Below are 21,557 nucleotides of genomic sequence, written 5' to 3' on the forward strand. Positions count from 1 at the left end.
ACCAATATTTCTAAGATCTAAACTATGGGAAAACTTTGTATGTTTGTTATTTTCAATAATAGGTAATACGAATATGTCCTAAAATCCTATTCCATTTACTCTTTTGAATTCTTATAAATATTATACATGAGAATAGCAAAAAAGACAACCCTAATATTATATGTAGGAAGTCTCTCAAACCATAATATCTTACTTTTATTTAAAATAATTCGTGAAATGATCATCTACACGGCATTTTACACTTCAAAAGTTAAAATCAATCATCGTAATTTAGGATGACATATTTAGTGATTAGTGCTTATTCTAAAAAATAGCCAGTGACCTAAAAAGTGCAAAATTATTTTATGAATCCCAGTATCAAGTAATATTCAAATTTTGTTTGAGGTATTACTAATAGATCATTAATAACCAACCTTCTGATTATATTACGGTGGAGGAAAGTCCATTTCCGTTACAGATGCAAATAATTTTGTTTTATGGAAAACGTGTAACATACAAAATTTGATGTTGATTTTGAAATAAAAAAAGATTCAAAAGTAAGCGATATGCAATGGTATTTATTTATTTAAAGCTTTTGAGAAATACAGTTGAAAAAGAAAACCGGCTAATCTTCTTTAACCGGAATGATTTGGCGTTTAAAAAGTTACACCGATGTTTAAAAAAACAAAATTGAAAACATTGAATTAAACAATGTTTGGGTCAGCAAAAACCAAGCAGGTATGGAGGACTTCATCCGTTCCAAGTCGATCGTTTTTCTTGTGTTTTCGAAATAAGAAATAAAGTTATAAATAAATAAATATAGTTATCTACCAGAAATATTCTAAGTCTTGAATAAATGACAACCTTAAGTTGAATATAGTAAAGGAAAATTTAACATTCAGCTGCAGTGCATAGATTACCACGAACACGTAACTATTTTTATATTCAACGCATAATAGGCTTTAAGTAATATGCCTGATCAATTATATCCAATTATATATGAACTATATTTTAAACAAATATGTATTATTTAATTTTATTTAAAGATTCACCCATTGTAGACTATGAATTGATTATAATAATTTATAATTTTAAAATACAAAACTGAACAAATTAATAAAAAGTTAAACTTAATCCGGTCCGGACCTTGGGATATGTAATTAAGTACATAATGAAAATAAAAGTAAAAGAAGTCTTTATTAAAATAAACACGATTTATTCGCTAACTTTCTTTAAAAATAAAAAAATCAACGTGTTTTTTTTCACAGCGCACTACAATATTTTGTAGTAAACGATGTAACTCAGTAGTTGAGCATGATGTCACTGCAGTTGTCCTGAAACTGACTGTGATCGGATGTTTGCTTTACTGAGGCAACAGTTTATTATATTATAATCTAGTATTACCTTCATCTGTTACGCCTTAAACTATTTCTTCATTTTCTAAATAATATCCCTCAATCTATTTAAATTTCTTCATTATCCTTTCAAGTCATTTTCCATTACAGATATTAAAAATCCTCATAAAACAGAGTAGATTACAGCTCTGACGTTAGTTAGAGTTCCAAATTATTTGCAAAAGTTAAATTTTTTACTTTTTCAAGGTGAACTCAATAAGACAGATCGCATTTCGGAGGAAGCCATAGTGCATAAAATGTATCCCTTGCTGAAGCTGCGTATGTAACGCAGCTTCAGCTGCGTTTTGTACTAATTTTTTCTATGCCTGTGGAGTAGTATTATTTGAAAAGATGTCCCTTTTCTAATGTGTTCCGGAAAATTATCAAAGCTCAAGACCAAAAGCAAAATTATGTAAGACTAACTGACAGTTGCTGGAACCAAATTAAACAAAAGAAATCCGGCCTGATATTCAAGTTAAAAATGTTTAACTTAAGATAATATTATTCTGTTAAATTTTGTGTTATTTTAAATATATTACTATTTATAATGTATACACATATATTACGACTCTTCGTATTTAAAATATACGTAGTCTATTGCTTAATTAATAAAAAAAATGTTCAATAACAGTTCTTTTTAAAACTTCTATAAAAATATTGAACATTTAAATATTAGGTCCCCCAAATATCTACAGATGTTGGTATAAAAGACTAAATTCATTTTTTTTTAATAAATTTAAACAGGCGAAAAAATTGAAATTAATCCTTGTCAAAGTTGATTTTACCATACGAAATATTAGTTACTGTTTGAAATTTTAGATACGATGTATATTGTCGCCTAATGGCTTCGACGGAACGTGTCACTTACTAACCTTATGGTAGTCTTGAAAAGGGCCGTTTTTGTCGCCGATTGGCTTCGACAGCTCGTTGTAATTACTAACCTTATAGTAGCCCTGAGAAGGGCTGTTATCGTCGAATGGCTTCGACGGCTTGTAATTCATAACCTTGTGGTGGCCCTGAGCTGTTGGGTCCGGAAGCTGGTCTGAGCTGTTGGGTCCAGAAGCTGGTCTCCGGCGAAGTCGGGGAGTTGCGGCTCGTCCATTGAAGTCAGACCGGGCTTTCCCTCAGCGGCAGTTGAGTCCCCACTGCAGCGTGGCAGTGGTGACCCCCAGAGTCCCGCAGTATCGGGTTGGCGTCGGTCGTCCTTCGCCGGCGTGGCCGAGACGGTTTTCCCCGAGCAATCCCACACTCGGCCAGCTGGAATAAATAAAAAAATTCATTTTGTGTTCTAAAAAGTTTAACAAACTGAAAATATACTATGCCCAGTTTTTGAAAAGGCTTAATGCTGCTTCCAACTTCCAAAAATAATGCTTATGCCACATTCAATTCATGGGTGTGCTTCTGCCTAAAATTCCATCCTTTTACACTAAAATGCTACAAATAATTATTTTTTTGTTTTAATTTTGAAGATAAAATTTAAAATGATTCCACCAGTAGCTGCAATGTAACATAAATAATAATAACAAAAAGACGTGAAAAAGTTGTAAACAGAACACAAGAAATACGAACAATTATTTAAGCACCTCAGAAACATAGGTTAAAACAACATAATTATGCTAACTCAGGCCAAATTATTCTGAAAGAGCAAATATAGCAGCAACAAAATTCAGAAGTATGTAACAGAGATCACTGAAGTCATGGATCCTTGAAGGAAAGAAAAACGCGGCTAATGGTAGAAGATAAAGAAATAATACCTTCCTAAATATCAGTTTTCAGCCAATATATACTTTAAAATAATTTTATGATTAAAGTGGTTTATAAAAATAAATTATAAGCCAATAAAATGAAAATTCAATACAAGAGTGATATTATTTAGAAATAAGGAAAATATACAACAGCAAGAAAAAAATATTTTTAAATAAGTGAGTAAATGGAAAATATTGAAAAATTCTAATTTTGACAATGAATGGAGTTAAAATGAAAATCAACGGAGTTTTATGGTATTTACTGGTCTCTGGTAAATAAATATAAAAAAATTAGTGGAACAAAACTAATTAATGAAACTGGTATCTAATTGGTATGAATTGAAATAGGTATGAAATTTGAAATTGGTATCTCACTAAAAATTGCCTTTTATTCCTAGTGATTTGGAACCTAGCGCTTCTCAACTACATATATAGTGGGTTAAGAGAATAGAAAAGAGTGATAACATTCCAAAACCATTTCAGAGTTCACACGATACGTGCTTACTGGTTAAGAATATATTGAACAAATCTAATAAATATTTGCAAGATATATTATTGACTCGTATTCGCTATATGACATAGTGTGATGCTAGGAATTTATTAATGTTTACCTTACTGTGTCAATATTTGTGGGCCGTCAAATTGAAGCTCAGGGCAAGTCGTTGTTTGCCCTGACCTTCTTAATTACACGGAAGAACAAATAGTAGAGGAAATGTCGAATGATGGAGTCATTCAGTGCTACAAGCTAACCTAGAGAAGAATTGGTGAAGTTCTTCCTTCACCCTCGCATGTATTGATCTTTAATAGACCCTATCTTTCTGAAAAAGTACGAGCTGGTATACATCGGCTTGATGTACGCGCATTCATCCCGAACCCATGCGATGTTTTAAGTGTCAACGTTTTGGACACATTGTGGTCAGATATGAAGCGCAGAGATCTGCATGTGTGGAATAAAACACATGAGGGTGATCCATGTAAAAATTTCCCAATCTGCATTAACTGCAAAGGCACTACAACTGCCAATCAAGAAACTGCCCGGTGTATAAATTGGAAATGGCCATTCAGGAGGTTAAAACGCTTTAAAAGGTAAGCTATCCTGAAGCGAAGAAAACTGTCAACCAATGAACATCTCAACCGACAGCTACTTATGCAGAAGCAGTTTACCCCTTCATCATCTAACGTTAACGTGGAGCAGTTGCTTACTACGATCGCAAGAAGTCTTGCTTCAATGATAGAGAGAATCATTAATACTAAGATTGAGTCTAGGCAGCGGAAAGAGCCGTTTAAAACTTATGAAGTTTCATCCACAGACTGACATCGCTGACACAAAGAATATACCTGCGCAGCGTAAAGAATCAACAAAACCTGCGACCATGACACCACCAATTGATGTATTACATAAAGATCACGATATATCTGAAAAAGCCAAAAAAATCACCCCGTCGACAAGTTATAAGTCAAAGAAGGATGTGGCAAGAGTACAGGAAATATCTGAGACTAGTTCAATGGAAGTGCAAGTAATAACAGAGAAAGCACCAGACACAGACGGCATACAATCTCTACCTATAGAACCTCCTAAAGCCCAGAGGACAGCTACGGGAAGGGCGTGTATTTCAGCCGCCCCAAGTATACCTTTAGAAATCGACTCCTGTTCGTCAGCCGCTGAAAATGTATCACTTGCGAGTTTTGATTAAATAACAACAATGCTAACTGCACCAAATAAGTTGTTATCACCTGATGTCAGCCGCAGAACATCATTGGTATCAGAAAGGGAGGAAGATGCCATTTGTCATCAGAAGTTGTCATCAGAGGCCGTAAGAAGAATGGAAAAAAGGTGCAAGAAAGGATGGCCGAAAGGAAAACTTATGCGGTAAACAAAATAAAATTTGTGATATGGTGAAGAATCTAAATTTATCTAGATTAAATTTCTGCATTTGTTCGATTTTTTTAGTAAAAAAGATTTAACAGTGCTAGTTCATCGAAAGTATGAAAAATTTAAGTTTTTTTTTTTTTGAAGTGGGATGGGTCTAATGACCAAAATAGTCGATGCCCCTAAAACCCCCACCCAAACAAAATAAATAAAAATAAAATAATAGAACGAGCGCATTTTGCGAAATGAAAATTTAAATTTTGGCTTACGAAATAAATTTTTACTGTAATTAAAAAATCTTCGAAAGGGATGTGGGTCTAAGTGGGTAACTGGAGTTTAAAATCTTTCTTCAATTATAGGTTGATTAGTAATAGGATGATTTTCATCGTCCTAAAATTTTACGTTCAAAATATTGTGTGACAAAGTTTTATTGCATTTCAATTTTGAATTTTTCTGTATTGCATCCGAGAAAGAAAGAAAATTATTTTGTAATGGTTGAAAAAATTTGGAAATGCTTTTATACAATCATGATGTTGTTTAATGAGTGATTTTATACTTATTATTAGAATTAAATAAAATTTTTAAACGCTGAGTCAGATTCCGTAATGTAGCTTACAGTAAGGGCTTTCTAAATTCATCAGCAAATGTGTTCAAAAAAACCTCATGTTACAACTTTTTACACGGTTTAATAATACCTTTGAACTAAGTTTTGCTGTATGATGTCACAGAATTTCTTTTCGCCTGGTTGATACTGTAACGTAGGTTTACCAAACTGTTTTCTTGCAAGTCTGTATCCGGCTTTACAAATTATTTGATTTAAGTACTTCTTAGAAAAATTGTTCTTGTCTTCTGTTAAAATAACAATAAAGTGTAATAACATTTGAATCCATAGATCCAAGTATCGGAAATTACTGAAATATAAAAAGACATCGAAAAGAGAGAGTTTTTACTTACATTTATATAAAACCTATTGATAATATCAAACTAAAACCTTCGTGGCAATTATATACTGTAGTAGCAGTACAATAACGTTATAACCGATCAGAATAACGGTTATTGTCAACTAATCAATCTGAATTCTATCCGATCTAAATAACCATAAAAAATAAATACTAATTTAAATTATGTAAGTAAATTGCCAAATTGTACAACTGAATGGAATTGTTCGTTTATTAAATTCAGTACATCATATTTTTGATTACTTAATAGAATGCATACATAGATAGCAATTAAGAAAAACATGTTTTCTTCAACCACAAATCGAAATAACTTTTAGATTTACTACAACAGAATCTCGATAAGAATGAATGTAATTTTTAAAAACTTATAACGCATGCAATCAAAACTTCAAAAATATTCTTCGGCCGTGCAGCCATTACTACATTAAATTAAATAATAAGAGGAGGTAATTAACTAATTTATAGTTTTGTAAAATGAAAAAAGATCAGATTTTCTTCCGTAATATTTCAAAGATAACATGAATTATGTGTATGATTTATTAAACGTTAATGTTACTGCAGTTTAGATATTGAAAAATAAAAATTTTTTATCGCTATTTCCACTGTTTCTCTGCAGCATACGGAGATATCATAAATCTCTCTCGCTCACTCTCTCTCTCTCTTTCTCTTTTTCTTATGCTTCCACATGTATAACATTTTACGGTGTAATCACCCACAACTATCTGCCCAGACAATAAAATTTACACAACAAAAGTGATGGATATATCTATCTCTTCAGTTCAAATATTTACTAACTAGCTGCCCCTCACTGCACCCAGTATGTTGTTAATTTCTTTGAAAAAAATTTCGTTTAAAAAAAAATTGAAGGCTTAGAAATCATTCCGTCTTCCTTGTAGTGAAACTTTAAATTCTTTAAACGTTTGCAATGCTTCAGGCCATAAAGGCCCTTGTAAAGCCATTGTTTAAGAATATTTCTTTTAATATATATTTTTCAGACTTTTAATGTTTTTGTTTCTGTAACTGAAACCCATTTTTCAAGAAGGAATTTTGATATTAATTACCCTTCAATGTACCGTAAGACCCAACATTCTCTATTAAAAGTGACTATATTTTATATAAAAATGTTAGAATAGAGGATTTTTTAAAAAGAAATAAACATTTAAAAGAAATCATGGTAGACTAAAGGAAAAAATAAACGATCATCAGCAAATTATGTATTATGAAACTCATGCATATAGACAAAGTTTTCTTTCACCTTCATGATCTATAACTAATAAATCTTAATAACATTGCTGAAAATTTCTCCAACGATTTCTCAACGATACACGATCTTCTGTCTCTCACTAACAAAGATCAATCTGTAAAGATTTTGATGTTAAGGGTTTCGGTACCTGTAACACATATACGCATGTCATTTTCTAAACTAAATTAATTTATTCATAAATCTCACAAGAAAGGCTAATAAGTATTTTTTTTTTTTTTTGCAGTGAAGTGTTAAGACTTTTGTAGGTTTTTTTAAAATAATACTAGTTTCAGAATTTTTCAGATTCCATTCAGCAAAAATTGTTTCCGTATGTAGAGATTAATTAAAGAACTGATATATTTCAGTTATACCTGAAGTGGGTATGTGTAACCAATTTCTGCCGCTTACACATAGCCATTAATGTTGTAATGAACTTATCATTTTCAGTTACATCACAACAATGAATTTTATATTTACTTGTACATAAAAAATCTTCAATTGGTAATTTATTGATTTCCGGTGGCAATGCACTTTAGTTTTGAGCAAATAACGCTAATTCGAGTAAAATACATACTCCGATACTAATTTACTGATTTGATAACTATAAGTCTCTGAGGTTTATGAGACAGAAAGAGATAAATTCATTTTATCCTTTTTTTGAAATAGAAACTCGAAAATGGGAATGGCAATCAATTTGATTGCCATTCCCAGATTGTATTATGATACAATAAAAAACGATTGTCATTTGTTGGAATTTATTTTATTGTACTGTAATTGATCAGAACCATTCAGTGCTATGACTGGTATAAATATGAGGATTTCCCATTTCTAAAAGTATCCATTTTTGTGGTTCAGTAAGAAAATAGGTAATTTGACTGGATGGAGATTCTTGTATCATGATTAACAGGAACCAATCAGTAATGAATTTTTCAGAAGAGTTGCTTGTTGGTGGCTAATAAAACTTAAGATTGATTAATATCTAAAACGAATTAGCGTTCTAATTGAATAATTTCATAACATTGTCGGTTTGTCAGAATTAGAATTATTTATCGTGTTTGGTCGTATTCATTCCATTTAGGTACATTACTTCCCAATAATAAATGAAAGATTTTTCTGTACATTTTAAATTAACTTTGTATGATTCTGATAGAAGTGATTTTCAATATAGGTTTTTTTATAAATTCATAAATATTTGTAAGGGAAAGAAATATGAATTTACTACAATACTGACACACACACATACACACACACACTCACAATTTATTTATAGTTTAAAAATTCTAGTGATGTGTGACAGATGTAATGACGTCTCGTGTGACCGACAAGGGATATAGTTACACACACACGTTATATATATATATAAGATAAAAGGATTTCAGGCAATGTTAATTCAAGTAATCACACATTTACAAAAAAAACCAACACGTTAGAAATGTTAAGCTGAAAAATACTTTACTTTACTTAAGAAAAAAGTAGCATTTCTTGTCAGCTATGAAAATGAATGAAATTGAATGAATGAAAAATTTGTAGAAAAACGTAAGGGGGTGGACGATGAAAATGATTATGCTTCAACAATTAAAGGGATGAGACGAGTACTGGGTCTGCAGATTAGCGGATATAAATACTGCTCAGGACCGGCGAGGAGAGTCAATAGTTCTGCTATGCCGTATTTGGCGTAGTAGTGATAAAAGCGATAACGGAGTAATTTCGCAAGCCGATGCGGTTGCGGCGAAGGCGATATCAGTGGACGTGAGGTAATAGCAAGTGAAAAGTACGTCACAATATTCCAGCATGAACAGTGAGTGAATTCACCGTATAACATTGCAGAATGTTATATGGTGAGTTATTAGTAAACAATAGTGAAAACGACAATATTCTAGTCATTCATAAAAGGTAGAGTAGATCTATTGCAAACAGTAAAAATGTTTGCAGAAAATTGAAAGTTGATCATGTAATATCATGTTCTAGCGGTCATTATAACGTTTTTAGTAAATTAAACTATATTCTGGTTTTTATTCTGGAATACTTCAATTGTCTTTAAACACATCTTGTCCTTTTTATTTGAATTACTATTTTGTATCTTATATGTACTTATTATTATTAAGCCGAAAGTGCTCGAGAGTGTTTTTTTAATACTTGTACTTTATTATAGTATAATAAGCTTTTTAAATATTATGAATATTTTTATATAATAAAAAATTATTTTTCAAGTAAAACCAAGAAAATCTTTTTAAGTATTTAATTTAGAAAATGTTCGGTTATAAGCAGAATATTTGTAAGAATTCAAATTCATTTGAAGAGTTCAAACTACCCTAAACTAATGGCGTTTAATCTTGATTTACAGTATATAAAATTTTTATCCTAACACGATGTAACGATATTATTTTAATATGTACTTAATTAACCCATATCGTTTAAAGATAACGTAAATAAGTTCATTAGTTTACCTTTTTAAATACTTAGTAAAATTATTTCGAAACTTTTATAATACGTATTATAATAGCAGTATCCAACTCAGTTAACTATGCAGCTTATAATGATATTTGATGAATAGTGAGCGAGGGCTGCACAATAAAGATCTTACTTAGAAAGAATATAAGATAAACACGTAACACACATATTGAGTACAATTTTCACAATCGATCAATTATGATAACTGCACAGAGTAAATAGAGAAAGCGGAGTTCTCTATTTATGTAGGATTTGGGTAAAAGCCAAAAGAGGGTAGATTAAACTTTTTAACGTACAGAGTGCTTACTTTTATTAAACTTTAAATCTGATATCTCTTATAATCGTTATTAGTACGCTATTGGTATCATCATTTAGAAACACTTTCATTATAATTCTTTTATGTGAGAATGACTAGATATTGAAGTAGACCAATTAATATTTTTACGTTCTCATAAAATTGCAAAGTAAAATTTGATTATTTATCTAATTATTTGCCTGATAAAACCTCCGTCCTCAGTACATATTTACTGATCATACAATAAAACGATATTTTATTGACCAATAAATTTTATTATATCATTTAATGAACATACAATAAATAATATTTATCATCTTTGGTTACATTTATTGATCATTAAATCCCAATAGTTTTTGAAAAAAAAAAAAGAAAAGAATTTTAATGAAATTACAATTTATTATACTAATATAAATTACAATATGCTCAAATTTAGTAGTTTCTTTTTTCATCTCATTACAGCTGTTAAAAAATTTACTAACAAAAATGTATTTCGAAAAATAAATGTACATATATTTTTATAGGCAGTGTTTTATAGTTTATCTGCAAAAGAAACGTTTAGATTTTATATCAACATTTATTTTTTGTATTTATTTTAATTTGTTAAAATATACTTAAGTAAAATAAATATATATACAAAAAATAAAATAAAATAATGATTAGCGAATTGAGTCTGTCAGTGATCCAGAATCAACATAATACAAGAGATAAAACTTTTCTGATTTTAACTTGCATAGCTTGGAAAAAATATCTGACAGTTAAAAATTCGTATCTAACTAATTATATAAGCAGCAAATTACAATGAAAAGAGAGAATATATATTTCCGACGTAAACTTCATCATAATAAATTGTGTTCGTTTCTTGAAGCAGTTGATTAATTTTTAGGAGTCATGATGAATCATATTCTTTTTGAATCCTGGGAATTATTCACGCTTAAATCAATCTTCGATCTTAAGGATATATTAAGTAATACCGCATATATAATTTAATGGCTTGTAAAATCATTTTTTCCTTTTTAATACAGCTCTTCTACTGCAGATTGTATGTCACATAGAGATTTCGACTTTATAATCTTAATTCTATTGATCTTCAGCCGAATCATTCAAGCAAACTATGTAACCAGGAAAAAGTGTTTGGTATTCCAGCACTGCACTCCCCGTAAGAAGTTAAAAAGTAAAAATACATTTACGCACATTTGTAGTACGTGCTGAATTTTATATTTATTATTATTTTTTTAATCATCACATTACCAGAAAAATTAATATCTCTTTTCAAATAAACTTTCTTACAATAAATAATCATTGTCTGTTTATATTTCTAACTAATTATAATTTTCCAGTTATGTTGGTGATACAAAAAAGTTGTAATAGTTAAATTTTCCAATATGGTAGTCTAATATAATTCAATTAATTACACATATAAATAAAAGAAACTTTGTTTTGCAACATATGATCCCTTTGCACCGTTTGAATTAAGAAGTATATCTATACCGTTTTGATAATTGAGTGATTTTTGACGTCCAAAAAATACTTATCTGTGTCTGTAAACGTTGTCTCAGCTGCATTTTTTCATCACTCTGCAGTGAGTTGAACATGTCATTCTGACCAATTCCTTTATTTGTAGACTATTGAAAGTAGCATAGAAGTGTCAGTACTGGAACAGTATATCTTGACTTTTATTCTACGACGTCACACTCCACGAACCTATAGGATAGTAGTATTTTGACAACGTGACTTTGACCCCCCTCCACTGCACTTTGTCACCGCCTTTCCACCATCTTGTTCCAGCCTATTCATCATCTTTCCGTTTCGTACGTATCTGCAAGAAATTCAGGGAGTGATAGAAGGATATAAAAACTGGATAGTTGCGATCACGGCTGAAAATTCTGTAGAATAGAAAATTAAAAAAGCGCGGAATTAGAATGAAAGAAACGAAAAAATGATACCTCGTTATCAGGAATTGTCATCCATTCACAAATATTGTGGTCAGGATGAAAACTGCGGCTTTTCATCTCAGTTACGATTCTTTAGTTACACTCTGCTGGATGAGGAATCCACCTCTCACATTTCAGAATATCGTCAGTTTGTGTGTAATAGAATTCACGTATACAATTGTGTGTGTGGGTTTATTAAAGGTTAAGCCAAGATATAAAGATCCTATATTTGAAAACATGCAATCAAACTGCTGTAGTGACTACAAAACTATCGAGTCATTGACGCTAATGAGCTGAAAATTTGTTTCAAGAAAATTGCGCAATCGCGAGACTAATTTCAAGAGATAAGACGCTTATCATATCCTGCTGTAGACAGTGGAGGGAATAATTTTCAAATACTAAGGCACTGGTAAAGTTTAGCACTCTATGGAGTAGCATCAAGCAGCTAACGTTCAGCTACGTCTTTAATGAAGCCTCGTATACAATCATTTATTAAACGAAAAGATTAGACGATATACAGGGTTTCTATGAGTTTCCTGTATGGGATATGAAAAGGATGATTACCAGAAATGGGGCTTCTTTGATATTCGTTTTGAACGACACAATAAAGAACGAACTGTTTCTTTCTTTTTTTTTTGAGGCGCAAAATGAAGTACCGTCATTATTGAACATAAAATTTATATATTAAAGAAATTAAATTTAAAAGAGTAGCTTAAAATTTACTGAATAAAAGAAAATAGCCGTATCATATACTAACAGCGAATTAAAACCATGATAAAATACAATAATTAAAATTTAACTTAAGAGAGCAAAAATACCATCGGGCATATGCCAAATGGCATAAATACATTAAAAAGATTGTATGAATAATTAATTTTTTTAATCCAGATATACGGTCATCAGAGATTGTATGACATTCGATAACGTCCCACATTTGCTGGTCCCAGATTTAAATTTCCGATGCCGTGCAGCATAACAGACACAGTCCAATATGTGGTGCACTGTCAGTTGGCAGTTCCAGCGAACACAAACGGGTGCATCATTTGAGTCATCAGATATCTATGAGTAAGCTTAGTGTGCGCTTAATACGTGAAATTAATAATGTTGAGCAACAGAAGGTATTGAAGGAAATTATATGTTTAAAGCTACGAGAAGGCTTGAGCTTCGATGCCTAGCGGAGCAGTAAATCTCAGATGTTCCTGATATCTTTTAAGATGTGAATTATAGAACACCGTTACGTTCACGGATGACATTATTATATGATGTTCGTAGGGAGATTCAGGAGGAGAAACTCGTTGAGGCTATTAGAGTACAAAATACTGACCTGTCCGTAGATGAATTTTAGAAAATTTTAAGATTGTGCTCTGGACTGGTAAACGAGATGGTCCATTTGTACATTATGTTCTGGAATGTGAAAAAGGCCTGAGGAAGAAGTTGCTAGCTGAGAACAGGTTGTTTGTAGACTATCAAGCCTGTACGTTGCGTGATTTTGTTACAGTTACACGTTGCTTTAAATGACCAGGCTTGGACCATGTGGCTAAATTCTGTAGAGGCTGTACTTTGCACGTCCTGTGGGAAAGAAGGACATCGAATGTCGGACTGCCCAACAGGCCAGGCCAAATGAAGGCCAACCTGCGTAAATTGCAGGAAAATGAAGAAGCCTGACCAACACAACAGCCGTAGCAGAGAGTGCCCCGCCTACAGAAGAACCACAGAGTTACATATAAGTAGAACTGATGTATAGAGTCAGTCAACTGAACCTTCAGCGTTGGTATTGCTCTCAATTGGAGCTCGAAAAATTAGCAAACGCCCTGCAACTTGATATACTCTTGGTGCTGGAACCTAATGTTTTATTGTCCAAGGTCACTGGTTTCAATCGGGACTGTAATGTTATATATAATGGTGAAATGGCAGCATCAGCGGTATTAGTATGCAAAAAGTTTAACATCTTATGACTAGATGAGATCTCCAGTCCACACCACGTGTGCGTGAAGTTTCAAACACCTATGATAGAATTTGTGCTAGTCTCGTCCTTCTATTTTCAATATGCTGACTCCGAGTAGCGACATCTTGGTTGGTGGGATGCTATACTGCGGAATCTCCCACATGAAAATTTTATATTAGGAGCAGATGTTAACACTAAATCACATCTATGGCGTGCTGAATTCACTGATGAAAAAGGGTACATATAAAAATTTTATCACACAATATGACCTGGAAATCCATAATGTAAGTGGGGAATTGCCGACATATCGAGAGGCAACCTGCACCCCTGACGGGCCATACCTGGTACAAACATTGATGTGACTTTGAAAAAAGGGCCGATCTCTGTCTCGAATTGGCAGGTCACAGAGGAGTCAATAAGTGATCACTGTCTGATTCTGTTTGATGTGACTACAGGAACTGCGACTTCTGATTTTAAGAGTAACATAGCTGATCGAGGCAGATTTTTGTTGCATAGAGCGGATTGGAGACTTTACCGTCTTTTTCTTCGTGGACGTCTCCTTACCTGGAGACAGGAGCTACACTCTCATAATGTTAATATGGTAGCAAAAGAGTTTACTTCCATTCTGCAGGCCTCAGCCAAGGATTATATTCCACAAAATATTGGTGCTGAGCACCTATCTAGGTGGTAGTCACCCGTCCTCGCAAACCTTCGATGAAGGATGGGACGCTCTCGGAGGAAGGCATACCACGAATTAGATCCACATGCACATCGGGTATTATTTAAGGTGTATAAACGAGCCCGTAACATATGTCGGGGTGACGTCCGGATGCCAAACGAACGTTTTGGAGGACGTTTGTATGCGAGTAAGGTAACAAAGATCCGTGGAGGATCGTCTATCGAACAGTCATGAGCAAATAGAGGAATGAGATAGTACTTTCAGCACTACGGGGTGGTAATGATTTGATAACCGACTATTCAGAGGTGCTCAAGCTTTTAATTGATGGGCTATTACCTGACGATGAAACTATGACTGAGTCTGGTCACCACGCTTGAGTGCGGAAGGAACTGACTGCGGTGAATGAGTTGAGAAATTCCCCAGCAATTACCACTGACGAAGTTTCAGTAAATCTATATGCCGTGAATTGTGGCAAAGTACCCGTCATGGACGGTACCAAAGACGGCATCACCGTAGGGCTTTTATTGAAATCTATGGACATATGCCTTAACGACCTCACAAATCTATATAACAAGGGAGTGACAGATCTTATCTTTCCGGACTACTGGAAGCTTGGTCGGCTCGTGCTTTTATATAAGGGTAACGACAAGGATCCTGCTCTTGTTACCTCTTATAGACCGTTGACATTGCTACCAGTTCTAGGAAAATTGTTTGAACGCATATAGAATGCTAGAATTTATAATCGACTTAATGCCCAGGGAATGCTATGTGTCAATCAATATGGTTTTCACCCTGGAAGAGGCACAGAGGATGCGATTGGTGTGGTACAGAGGAAGATCGCGACTAAAACTGAGCCATATGTAAGGCATATTTCTGGACATACCGGGGGCGTTCTAAAGCCTTTGATGGCTACCCGTGTTATACCAGTTAATATGCCGAGGGTGATGTTCGATGAATTTATGCTACTTGAAAGCTATTTTCAAAATAGAATGATGGAGATGTGAAAAGTTACATACTAATATAGAAGATAGTCCCCAAGGCAGCGTTCTAAGTCCACTTTTATGGACGATCGAGTTCGATACCCTATTACGGCGTTCGGTTCCCGCCTGCATGCGGAGTCATCACTTATGCAGATGGTGCTCTCCTCATGATTGAGGGGCATTCACGCCTGGATCTCGAAGAGAAGGCTAGAATGGCCTGCAGGCAATTAGAGTGTTGGGCTTGTCAACACAAATTAAAGTTCAGCCTAAATAAAAGGACGGCGATGATGCTGAAGGTAGGTTCAACCAGCGCAGAAGAGCGAGGGTGTATCTCGCCGGTGAACGAATTACCTACACCAACACACAACGATATTTGGGTGTTATCCTGGATGATCGTGGTTTGTTTGCGGGCCATATACGGATGGCTGGCCAGAAGGTTTACACTGCATTCAGTAAAATTCGGCGTGTAGTTACTTCCAGTTATGGTCTTGATTTTCATACGCTAATGCACTTGTATAAAGAGGTATGGCTGAGGCGATGATTCGCTAAGCCTCATCAGTTTGGGCTAACAAATTGAGATATGGCCGATACCGCACTATGATTAACCTAGTTACCAAGGCATACTGAACCGTCTCTGGAGAGGCACTGAATGTAATTGCAGGTGCGAACCCTCTAGATATTACTGCGATTGAGAGGATGAAAAGGTTTACCCTCCGAAGGTCAGGAGAAGGTAAACCAGAACGTATTAGAGAAATTGAGGAGGAGGGTTACCAAGAATGGCAGCATCGTTGGGATGCCTCGGCCTTAGGCAGGCATACTCATATGTTTTTACCTGACCTTCAATTACGGTGTAAGGCTGATTGGATACGACCTGATCGTGAATTAACCTAAATATTATCAGGTCACAGAAATTTCCGTGCAAAGTTACGCAACTTCTCACTTGTAATAGACGATAGGTGCTCGGTATGCCTGGTACCAGAAACAGTGGTTCACATAGTTTATGATTGTGCACAGTATGAGCGTGTTCGAGAAAAGCTACATTGCGACCTTGTACACGAACATCTTCCATTAGACATGAAGGTTCTGTTGCACTCAAGAGTCGGCTATAAACTGCTTCTCAGTTTCATAAAATACATCTACACGCGTAGGCATTAATTACAGAGATCCCGGCTGGTTAGAACTGCATGGCCTTAGGGTCATGCATCATGCTTGAGCCAGTCGGGACTCTGTTTAGGGCAGGGCGGCCCGCAGTTGAAGATCGTCAAGATTATTATTGCTAACGTAGCATACAACTGTCGATTTTTAAGCAGCGATTAGGACGAATGAAGTCCACACAGGATCGTCAAATTCAATGAGAGAAGCGACTGGACCGGCATTTGTGTGCCGGCCCAAGAATACTCCCGATGAAGCCGGTGGCATAGACAAGGAAGGCTGTGGGGGGGGGGGGAATCTGAGCCTGGCAAGTGTCTCTAGCACAAACGTACCGAGGGCTTTTGAGGACTCCAGGCAAAGGCTTCGGCCTAGAAACTGTAGGAGTGGTGGACTACCGGAATAGTCCAAGGTGGGCGTCTCTTAACAAAAATAAAGATGCCCATGTATTAATGGTAGAAGGGGACTGAAGACACGACCTCGAACAAAAGGCCGGAATGGCTTGCAGGCAATTGATGTTGTGGGCTTTGCCCACAATTCTTATTTGCAGTGACTCGTACAGTGCTCTCCAGGCGTTTGCCATGCAGAGATCCGGAGAATATAACTCTGAACAGTGTACTGAGATCGAGCAGCAAGGCTACGACGAATGGCAGCGTCGTTAGGATAATTCGCTTCGTTGTTGGCATACATATACACTGTTCCCAGATGTGCGCCTTCGCTATAAATCAGAAAGGATAAGGCCTACCCACGAACTTACAGAAGTACTCTCTGGCCACGGGGATTTTCGCGCAAAAGATTTGTCCTTCGCATTAGTGGATGATGGCCGATGTTCGGTATGTCTGGTGCCAGAAACAGGGGATCACATGATCTATGATTGTATTTGTTTCCAACGGGAGCGAGACAAGCTACAACGTGACCTTCGGCATCGAGGAATGCCACTAGATGTGACCATCCTGTTGCGATCAGCAGTTGGTTATAAATTACGTGCTGCTTTTATCAAGTATTTATTCTCGCATAGGGGTTAGGGCATAGACAGCCCGGCTGGTTAGGGCTGCATGACCCTAACCAGCGGACTAGCTCAATTCTAACCTGCCCTAACCAGTCAACCCAACTGACCAGAGTCCCGACTGGCTCAAGCAGGATGCTTGAGGCAGGCGGGACTCTGTTTATGGTAGGGCGGCCTGTAGTTGAAGAGCGACGGAGTATCATTGTGAACGGAGCATGCAATTATCATCTCTTCAGCGACTAGGATGATTGAATTCCACACAGAATGGCAAAATTCGATGAAAAAAGCGACCGGGTTGGCATTTGCGTGCTGACCTGAGGAAACTCCCGATAAACCGGAGGCTTCGCCGAGGTTGGCTGAAGGGGGTACATCTGAGCCTGGCAAGTGCCTCTAGCACAAACGTACCGAGGGCTTCTGAGGACTGCAGGCAAAGGCTTCGGCCTAGGAACTGCAGAGGTGGTGGACTACCAGAATTAACCAAGGTGGGCGTCTCTTAAACAAAAATAAAGTTGCCATGTATTTCAGTGCAAGGGAGTCTTGAGAACATCGGTATGAAGGGGTCTGGAGTCATTGCAGAGATTGGACATTCGCTCTCTCTGCCAGAACATATGCCGGTTCCACCAGAGTACCGGATCGGACCTTCAAGGTTAGTAGCCCTGGTGTGGGGGTGTACCCCCACAGCAGGGCTCAAATTTAATGAAACCAGGGCTACAGAAGGGATCAAATTTAATGAAACATCTTGAACAAGTCAACGTGGGAGAGGGTGCAGAAGGAGGGTCCAGATGTGAAAAATGCAGTAAGGAATCTGAAAGGATTAAGAAAAACACTCACAGAATTAGAAAATATTTTCCGGAAGCTATGTTCAGCAGCAGTGCGCCGAAACCTAGACATCTAGGGATAACGAGAAAAAATGGAGACTTCCAGAAAATCAGTCCATTCTTAATTGCTCTAGAAATTACAATTTTGCTGGTGGTCCTGTCTAGGAGATTTACAAGACTTCTAACGGTTTGTACATGATAACCGTAAACGAGAGTCAAAGCGTAAATGTTCAAGGTTTAAAGAAGATCGGTGAGTTCTCTGTGTATGTTCAATCACACAGACCCTTAACTAATCGAAAGAAGTCTTGGTTTTCTGTGATTTTCTTAATTGCACCAAAGAAGAAATAGCGGAGGAATGTCAAATTAAGGAGTAGTCAATGCCGCAGGTTAACCCTGAGGAGAAATTGTGAGGTTCTTCCTTCAGCGTCACATGTTTTGACGTTCAATAGACCTAGTCTGTCTGAAAGCGTACATGCTGATATATATCGTCTAGATGTACGCACATTTATTCAGCAACCTCTGCGATGTTTAAAGTGTCAACGATTCGGACACACTGGGGTCAGATGTGTAAGGCAAGAAATCTGTGTGTGCGGAGTTGAAACTCATGAAGGCGATCCGTGTAAAGACCATCCAGTTGGAATTAACTGCAAAGTACATCATAACTGCCGTTCAAGAAACTGCCTTATGTACAAAATGGAGAGGGCTATTCAGGAAATTAAGACGCTGGAAAAAATAAGCTACCCTGAAGCGACGAAAATTGTTAGTAGTAGAACACCTCGACCATCAACCACTTATGTTGAAGCAGTTGCTGCCCCACCATCACCCAAAGTTAACGTGGTGCAGTTGCTTTCCACGCTTGCACCAAGTCTTGCGACTATGATAGAAAGAATCATTGAAACAAAGATTGAATCTGGTCAGCGAAAGGAAATAATTAAACCCGTGAAGACTCATACACAGATGGACACTTGGATCGAATCCTCTCAATAAAAAGAAACAGCAAAACCCGCGATGAGACACCACCAATCGATGTTGTATATAGGATACGGGGACATCTGAAAAAGCCAAAAATATCACTTCTTTGACCAAGTCATAAAGCGAAAGAGGGTGTAGAAAAAGCGTGAAGTTAGTCCTATGGAGGTCCAAGTAATATTGAAGAAAGCACCGGACCTAGACGCTATAGAACCCGCACCTATGAAACTTCCAATAGCCCAGAGGACACCTAAGGACAGTGCGAGTACTTCAGCCGCCCCAACCATACCATTAGAGATTGAATCGTGTTTGGATCCAGTAACATCCATACTGACCGCTCAATCTAAATTATCACCACCTCATATCAGTCGCAGAGCATCTTTAGTACCTGAAAGGGAGGAAATGCCATGACCGAGTCTTCACATACATTATCATCTGAAGTAGAAGCTGTGAGAAGAATGGAAAAAAGACTCAAAAAAGAATGGCCGAAAGGAAAGTCTAGGAGGTAAACGAAAACAATACCAGTACGTTGAAGAAATAAGCTTTTTCGTGATCGTGTTTCTTTATTTGCTTTAGTGTATAATTAGAAATTTAATAACAGTGTTTGGTTTCGTTTGAAATGTCACAATTTAAGTCTACTTTTTATCTTTTTTTTCTTTTTGATGTGGAAGGGGCTAATGACCTTAGCCCCTAATAGCTAATGACTCCCCAAAGGGTAGTCTTATTTTTTAAGACTTTGGGGGTTGGCGTCCCCACGGGCCTAGCCTCTGCAGATTTTCTTTCCACTACACACTTAGCTGCAGAATACTTTTCACTATACACGTATGCTATACCACGTACACTACATGAATTACAACATATACATTTACTCGACTACACAACAACATCCAACACAGTTTTCTATTTCACTTACACTTGATGGTGTTGCGACATCGTACGAAATGCAACCGTAACCCAAGGTGCGAACTATCGTGCCGATGGGTGAATGGCTCTACGTAGTGAGTCTCGAACGATGTCCTCTGGCCACCAGAGCAAACCCAGTTGTATTTAGCTCTAGCTCCAGTACGCGTGTACTCTGCTGGAGTGGTCTATTGTATTGCCGGTTCTCGTGGGACCAAAATTTCAGTTCCTATAGCCAATTCTATGATGGTTGGTAGTCCATTTGAAAAAACCACCACTTTAAGTCTGGTGAAAAGGCCTCGGTCAGCTTCGTCTGACGAGGATAATTTTGCTACAGCCAATGAAGATGGTGTTCAGTGCAAGAATGTCCGCTTTGTTGTTGCTAAGAATAATCAGGAGGGTGGTTCCTTTCAAAAGGTCTCACCTTTCTTGATTAGTAAATGTATCACAGGATGTATTGGTTCTCCGAAGAACATTAAAAAATTACGTGATGGGATAATTCTGATGGAGACATATAACGATGAGCAGAGTCGGACTTTGTTGCGTCTGACCAATATGGGCGGCATAATCGTAAGTACGGCATGCCACAGGGCCCTTAATACCAGCCGATGAGTGATTTTTTGTCGTGACCTTCTAGAAATCAATTTGAGGGAAATTGCTGATGAACTTAGTACTCAGGGTGTTGTAGAGGTGAAACGTATGATGAAACGGCAGAACGGAACAGAAGAACCGACGCCATCAGTTATACTGACGTTCGGTCTTCCTGTTCCTCCAGAGAGGATTAGAGTGGGTTACCTCTCCGTTCGGGTAAGACAGTTCATTCCCAACCCACGGCGGTGTTTCAGGTGCCAAAGGTACGGTCACACTACAACATCTTGCTCGAGGTCGGAGATCTGTGCTCGATGTGCTACCGAAGGCCACAGTGACGCTAACTGCGAGGAAAGAGAAAGATGTGCGAACTGCAATGGTTTGCATACGGCTCCCTTCCGGGATTGCCCAACCTTTAAGGAAGAGAAGGCAATTCTCAGATCTGTACTGAGCAGAAACTATCTTTCCCGGCTGCATGCAGGGAGTATAGGAAGATAGTTAACTCACGTAATCTCGTTCAACCTGATGTGTCCTTCGCCACTGCTGCGTCAAAACAGACTGCTACACCTGTTCATGCTCCACAGTTCGGATCCTGCACGGAACTTATGAAGCTCGTTCAGATTCTTTCTGATTAGGTTACTTCGCTTACGGCC

Source organism: Lycorma delicatula, chromosome 1 (assembly GCF_047948215.1).
Source record: "Lycorma delicatula isolate Av1 chromosome 1, ASM4794821v1, whole genome shotgun sequence".
NCBI lineage: Eukaryota > Metazoa > Arthropoda > Insecta > Hemiptera > Fulgoridae > Lycorma > Lycorma delicatula.